This window comes from Piliocolobus tephrosceles, chromosome 9, assembly GCF_002776525.5.
Source record: "Piliocolobus tephrosceles isolate RC106 chromosome 9, ASM277652v3, whole genome shotgun sequence".
Classification (NCBI taxonomy): Eukaryota; Metazoa; Chordata; class Mammalia; order Primates; family Cercopithecidae; genus Piliocolobus; species Piliocolobus tephrosceles.
The window spans coordinates 60,239,976-60,247,463 of NC_045442.1; the positions used below are offsets into that span (position 1 = coordinate 60,239,976).

Sequence of the window (7,488 nt, forward strand, 5' to 3'; positions counted from 1 at the left end):
CTCAAACTTCAAAAAGGAGGAAAAAATATAATACATAGTGACCAATGATTTACAACCCATAGATATGTTTTCTGGAAGATAAACTTACAAATTCATACTTACTGGAATTTCTTTAATTTTTTTCATATCTTGATTGTTTCTACATAGTCTTTGTTACTTTCCCAGTTGATTAGAGCTAAATATAAAATATACTGGCATTTTTTTGTGATTTACATTTCTGTTGAGGACAACCTATATAAAACAGAGATCATGTCCCTGATATATACGAGCCTAGCAAATTTTAGCTGTGTGTGTATTCATTTCCAAAGATAATAAATATTGCTACTCCAATACTTCTATCTTTAAAAAATGAAATTTAGGAACTTTTACACTGGCAAACATAGTTGATGATCGTCTAACAAAGCATACCAATCACTTCTCTCATTAATCACAGTATATGAACATTATAGACTTCTATTAGGGGCTAAATTAAGAGGTAACTATTGCTTGAAAAGTGGGAATAGTACTGAATTTGATAATTTTGGATATTAAGCTTCTTGGTACATCCAGAAGTAGACGCTTTGCAACATATGAACATCCCCACAACTTTTTCAGCCCTAAGTAACCTGACCAATAATATGATGCTATCTCCTATATTTTCTTTCAAACTGTAACCTGACGACAATAGACAAAGAAGTATGGAATGCCATACTTATGTGCAATTGTTAAAATTCACTGGGTGATGCTGTTAGAGGCTAGGTGTTAAGGAGATCGGTATGGACATTTAGGTAACATTAGCATGTGGATCATTACAGCAGAATTAAATAATGTTGGAGCTGGAAAAGACCCTTCTGTTTAATTCTACTGCCACTTATGATTGATTAAAAATTAAAGTCCAGAGAAATTTATCAACCTGCCTCAGAACACTCAGGAAGAAAATGGCAAAATCAAGACTAGAACTCAGATCAATGGATTCAGTTTAAAGAAATGTGCCTCGAGCCCCGGCCCCGGACCCTGCAGCTGCTGAGATGTTGATGCCTAAGAAGCACCGGATTGCCATTTACGAACTCCTTTTTAAGGAGGGAGTCATGGTGGCCAAGAAGGATGTCCACATGCCTGAGCACCCGGAGCTGGCAGACAAGAATGTGCCCAACCTTCATGTCATGAAGGCCATGCAGTCTCTCAAGTCCCGAGGCTACGTGAAGGAACAGTTTGCCTGGAGACATTTCTACTGGTACCTTACCAATGAGGGTATCCAGTATCTCCGTGATTACCTTCATCTGCCCCCGGAGATTGTGCCTGCCACCCTACGCCATAGCCGTCCAGAGACTGGCAGGCCTCGGCCTAAAGGTCTGGAGGGTGAGCGACCTGCGAGACTCACAAGAGGGAAAGCTGACAGAGATACCTACAGACGGAGTGCTGTGCCACCTGGTGCCGACAAGAAAGCCGAGGCTGGGGCTGGGTCAGCAACTGAATTCCAGTTTAGAGGCGGATTTGGTTGTGGACGTGGTCAGCCACCTCAGTAAAATTGAAGAGGATTATTTTGCATTGAATAAATTTACAGCCAAAAAACCTTAAAAAAAAAAAAAAAAAAAAAAGAAAGAAAAGAAAAGAAATGTGCCTCAATTGGAGGGATAGAAGACTCTGACTCTGAAGGTACCAGCTTTCCCTCAGGATTTATTTATTTATTTATTTATTTATTTATTTATTTATTTATTTGAGACAGAGTCTCACTCTGTCACCCAGGCTGGAGTGCAGTGGCGCGATCTTGGCTCACTGCAAGCTCCGCCTCCCTGGTTCACACTATTCTCCTGCCTCAAGCCTCCCAAGTAGCTGGGACTACAGGCTCCCGCCACCATGTCCAGCTAATTTTTTTGTATTTTTAGTAGAGATGGGGTTTCACCATGTTAGCCAGGATGATCTCAATCTCCTGACCTCGTGATCCGCCTGCCTCAGCCTCCCAAAGTGCTGGGATTACAGACATGAGCCACCTCGCCCGGCCTCCCTCAGGATTTAATACTGAGTCTAATCAGTTCCTTTATCTTAGTTCATCAAAAGTGCAGCCAAGATGTAAGCCCTATACACAGGCTTTCCCATATCACCTGGAATATGTTGAGACTATGAATTAAGCAAGGTGTAGATGAACAGTACTGAAATTAAATCATGAAAAAGACCTGGTACCTGTAGATTCTTCCATTAGCAGTATGACTTTGAGAAAGCTTTAAACTTTCTCTGGTCTTTCATATTCTTATATTTCAGAGATTGAGTTAAATTAAATTTTATATGCAGTAAGACTACTTTGATGACTAAAACACAATTTCTTTGCCTTTGGTTGAAATTATAGCAATATTCAGAAAGATAACCTTGGCAACCTTATACTACCAGAAAGTTCTGATTAGAATTCATATACAGAAAAAAAATATAGAGAAAGAATGATTCTAACAACTCATCTTAATTTATCTTCATACTAATGGTATAATACACTATTTTGTAATTGAGAAAAGTGAGTCCTTGAAAGGTAAGGAAGTTGTTTGAAGTCCTATTGCTACTAAGGCACAGAGCAATAATTCAAAATGTTTTTGTAGGACTCCAAAGTCACATATGTTTGTGTGAGCAAAAAACAGGCCCAGCTGGCAAATAAAAATCACAAGGAAATCACGATATACAATGACTCAAAATCACCACAGTCAGAGTCATCCAGTGTTATTTAGTGGTTGGTCAAGCCCAACAGCCTTTGAGAACATCTCTTTGTCATAGCAGGACGAGATGATTGTTTTCAAAATGATGGCCTTCAATCATCAGTAAACAGTAAATTCCATTCTGTATGTTCTATTTAAGAAAGATCGTAAAGGTCCAAATCAAATGTTTTAAATATACAGCTTATCAGAAAAGCACAATTATATTGAATGATTCATTACTGGAATGTTCTGGGTCAGAATACTACTAAAGTATTCTTATTCAGAGTAACTAAAAGTTATTTCCATGAAAGTATTCCTGCTATTAGTTTGGAGAGGAATTTAATGAACAATGCTTCTGTTTTTTTTTTTTTTTTTTCAGGTGACAAGGTTAAATTTGAGGCTTAATCAATGGTCCAGTCATCCAAAATGCTACATCCTGCTTTCTCTTCCTGTACCTATTCATAGTTTATGAGCTGTGGTAGACCTTTAGAGTGGATGGCTCAGTGAGCAGTTTGTCAGAGAGAAGTGGGTGTTGTGTTGTTTTTTCTTTAAGTTTAGTGAAATAATGGTCATTATTTAAAGCTAAGGATCAAGTTCTATTCAAATTGCCTACATAATTTTTATTTTGTCATCCCTCCAAAGAATTTATTAAAGCATCTAAATGTGTTTGGTGTAGATTTTCATTAGTACATTAAAAGAAAATGTGAAAACATATTTCTAGGATGCTGATAAATTAGAGCCCTGCAGTTAGTTCTCATTGAATCCCTACTAAAAATAATAGAAGGTAAATTATAGTGCTCCTAGAATTTCATCCTAGTGAAAAACAGCAGCCTATTTTGCTGCATGTCTACAAACCTGGTGGTATAATTTCACAAATGTATCCAGCTAATTAGGCAACCTTTGTGTTAAAATCTTTCAAAACTCTTTCATTACATTTGATGGTTTTTGAGGAAACAGCTGGAAATTTCTATCAATGAAAACAGATTCTGTTTTATTATTTGTAATTTCTTTTTTATCTCTGCATGCCAGTAGGATGTGCTGCAAATCATTTTAAAGACCTATACAAGCTGGACATATTGACATTAAAATAAAAGCAGAACCTTTTGCTTGCAGATATTAAAGTAAAGTATTAAATATTAAAGTTGATTTACTGGCAAGTTTAGCACAGAAGACAGCTGAAATAAGCTATGAGAATGAATGTAAATTAGATTATATTGTTTGTGGTTTGAGCTGAATGAGGTAAAAAAATTTTACTTCATAACAATAAAACAAAAATAAATGTTGATATTAATTGTTGTAAATAGTAAAGGAATGATGTGACCACTTACAAAAATTAATGCAAATAAAATTCACAGCATCTCTGTGGGTCTATCCTTCATGCAGAATTGAGGAAAATATTAACCATCATTCAGGACAAAGACTGCGAAGTATCTGTCCCATGTGGGTTTAGAAGTCAATCGTTTAATCAATTCAGGAGATAAAAAGGTTCCTAGACAAAGTTTGAACTGCTGTAGAAATTCTCTTATTTTAAACAGGAGGAAACAGCAGATTGTTTGGAGATTCACAATGAACCAAAGAAAAGGAAGAGAAATAACTACTAAGAATCAAGTGCTTAATATATACCAGACACTGCTCAATGTGTTTAATACATAATATAATGAGTTCTCCCAATCCATCTTGGCAAAATTATTATCACCCCTATTCAAAACACGATTGTTATAAGCCTTGCTTTTTACCCTTATCATCCAATCTCATCTTGTTCCATTCTTCATTTGCCTTCTACACTCCAGGTACATCAGCCTCCTTTTGTTCCCTGAAACACTAGAAAATCCTCTCTTCCTTAGGGGCATTGTACCTGTCATCCCCTCTGCCTTTAACACCCCTAACCCCTCAATCACTACCAATAACCCCATGCTTCAGTGGCTTGGGTCTTCCATTTTTAAGTTCTTGCAATATTTAATTTTGGAAACAGAACAAAGAGCGTCTGTAATATAATGGTTTAACAATATGAAAGCTTCTATATTTTTTTAAGCGAGAGCCCAAAGTTAGGTTGGTGATGCATGTTTGTAGGCAGCTCAATGATTCTCACACACAGTTTCTATATCTAGGTCCGATTCCCAGTGTATGCTATGTCTCAACTGGCTGGCAGGTGAAAAAGATCGTGGGAATACCTGTCCAATTGCATTAAGAACAATACCTAGAAAAAGCACCAGTCACTTCTGCTTTTATCCCATTGATGAGAGTTTAGTCACTTGGCTATACCTAGCTGCCAAGGAAACTGAGAAGTAGAATATTTAGCTTGGGAACCATGGGCCTAGTTAAGACCACATTAAAATAAAAAAGAAGGTGATCAATGACTAAAAGGCAACTAATAGAGGCTTGGCTTAGATGTCATATTTGCAGAAACGCCTTCTTTGACTACCCCATCTGAACTAAATCTCTTATATTAGTTACATGTATTTTTTGTCACTGCATCTTGTTTATTTTCTTTATAGCAGTTATTTTATGACTTTATATTTGTGAAGTGATACATTTTATAAAAGTTTCAAAAATTATTGTCTTCCTTTTTCTCCTTAAACTCCTTGAAAGTAGAACTATGTTTGTTTTTGTTTCCCATTATATCTTTCATGCCTATATGCATGGCACATTTGATATTATGAAAGTTATATTTGATATAATAAAGATTGTTGAATGAGTGAACAGAAATTCAAACAAATCTCTAGACAGCTAATACCTCAAATGAGGTGAATTTATTGGTTGAAAATGCAAGCAATTTATGAGGAAAATAACAAAATTAACTATGAAAGTACCTTACAATACCCCTAGTGCAGTATTTTCTAAAGTGTTGGTCAACTATCCACTAGTGGGTTATAAAATCCCTTTATTGTATCATATTAGCATTTAGAAAGAAGAGAAATGGAATAGGATAACCAGCATGAAGAAAAGAAATAGAATAGAACAGAATAATAGACTAAAAGAGAATAGAATAAAAAAATCAGAGGACATTGTACATGGTTAGGGTTGGCATTATTTCAGAAAACTTTAGTCTGATATATATATATATATATTTGTATATTTATTTGTGAATGTATATCTATCTATCGTCTATCTCAGGAGTGTGTGTGTGTGTGTGTGAATATGTATACATTCTGGGTCACAAGGTAAAATGTAATTCTTACTATAAATGATGTAAAAAAAAGATGTTTGAAAGCCACTGCCTAGTGCACTTAGAAGAAAAAGGTTCAAAGGCAAGACAGATACAGGAGGAAAAAAGTTGATCCTTATAGAGCTTAATGTGACCTGTCTTATAGGCTAACAAAATGACATCAAATGGTGACTCATCTCTTCACCAATTCCATGATTTTCAGTTGCATCTTTTCCAGCAATACACTATCAAAGTGTATTTCAAAGAAGAGAAGAGTGTGTGTTTCAAAGCATCATTTTATCTTATCAATCACAGTGGGCTATTATCTTCAAGTATGAAAACTTCAAAAATAACTTTGAATTACTGAGAGCATCTTTTTATTTTTGAAATTCAAATATACCTATAGAACTTATATACTTGCTCTAGTGATTGGTCCTTGATCAGTGGTCTTTTCTAATGTGCCTGCCTGTGAGGATCCCATGTTGTATTTAGAACAAAGATTAGTTGTATTCTTTGAGCTCTTTGAGTGAATGCAATTTTGCTCCATTTTGACTTCCAGTAATTGCTAGTAGATTTTTTTCCCTTTTTCACTTCCTTTCTTGCTAGAGGAATCTGAAATAAAATTAGTATTAAGCTATTGACCTTATTAAAATTTTAGTCTTGTATTTTACTTTTCTTTTAAATTCAATAGTGATTTTCTTCTGGCTTCCTCAGTTTTCATGAGATTTACCAACTCCCAAGCTCTTTATAAAAATATGTTCAATTGGACAATATCAGAGCCAGAGGTAAGAGTGATGGTTCTCTAAGCAACTAGCTTAGTTACAACCTAATCTGCTGCTCCACACATACAAACACCTTTTAAACCAGTGTGAATCATGTCTGCCATATGCAGGAAACACAAAAAAAGTGAAAATGGCAAAACATTTTTTTCCTTTGAAAACAGTTTCACTCGCTGTTCTACTGAACAAAGATTGACCCTTTGTAGTTGCTGACCTACTGGAACCCTGAAATATCTACGTAGGCTCCTTTAAGTGGACGTTACTCCTCCTCACTTACCGGCTCTGCAAGAGTAAAAGGCCACTTTGTGGGTACCACTGGAATTCAGCCAGACCACTACCAACTTGTATACTCTTCCTTGCTTTCAGGTTTACCAAATCTTCAGCTCTGTTTCCGTCTCAGTTTTGCTCAAAATCTCTTCCAATATTGGCAGCTAAACATAGTGTCTACTATGATTTGGGTATTATGCTAAACTCTTTACTTGCATCCTCTTATATAACCTTCCCCAAAACCCAGTGAGGTAGTTACTTGATTTGATTATCTACAGTGGCATGACAAATAACTTCAAAACATAATGCTTTAAAGCAGCAGACATCATTTGTTATCTGTCAGGTTTCTGTGGTTCAGTTATTTGGAAGTGCCTGTGCCGAGCAACTCTGGTTTAGGTTCGCACATGAAGTTGCAGTCAGTCTGCGCCTGAGGCTAGTGTCGCTTTGCAGGTTTCTTCACCCTCACTGGCGTGGTGTCTGGACTTAAGCAGCTGAGATTTCTCAGGTATAACTCTCTCTCTTTACATAATCTCCCCACATGTTCTCCCCATCATTGTAGCTTTGGGATGGCTTCATTTTAAGACACATACCTCGAGAGAGAGAGAACTAGATGAAAACTGTTTTACCTTTTCTGACTTAA

The 7,488-nt window shown here is 36.2% G+C and overlaps 1 pseudogene across 1 annotated transcript; it reads left to right on the forward strand.

Annotated features, from left to right (window-relative positions):
- Positions 1–979: 979 nt before the first annotated feature.
- On the forward strand, positions 980–1,586 carry LOC111537952 (annotated as a pseudogene). Its single transcript, XR_002730161.3, has one exon. The product of XR_002730161.3 is annotated as a 40S ribosomal protein S10 pseudogene (transcript).
- The last annotated feature ends 5,902 nt before the right edge of the window (positions 1,587–7,488 follow it).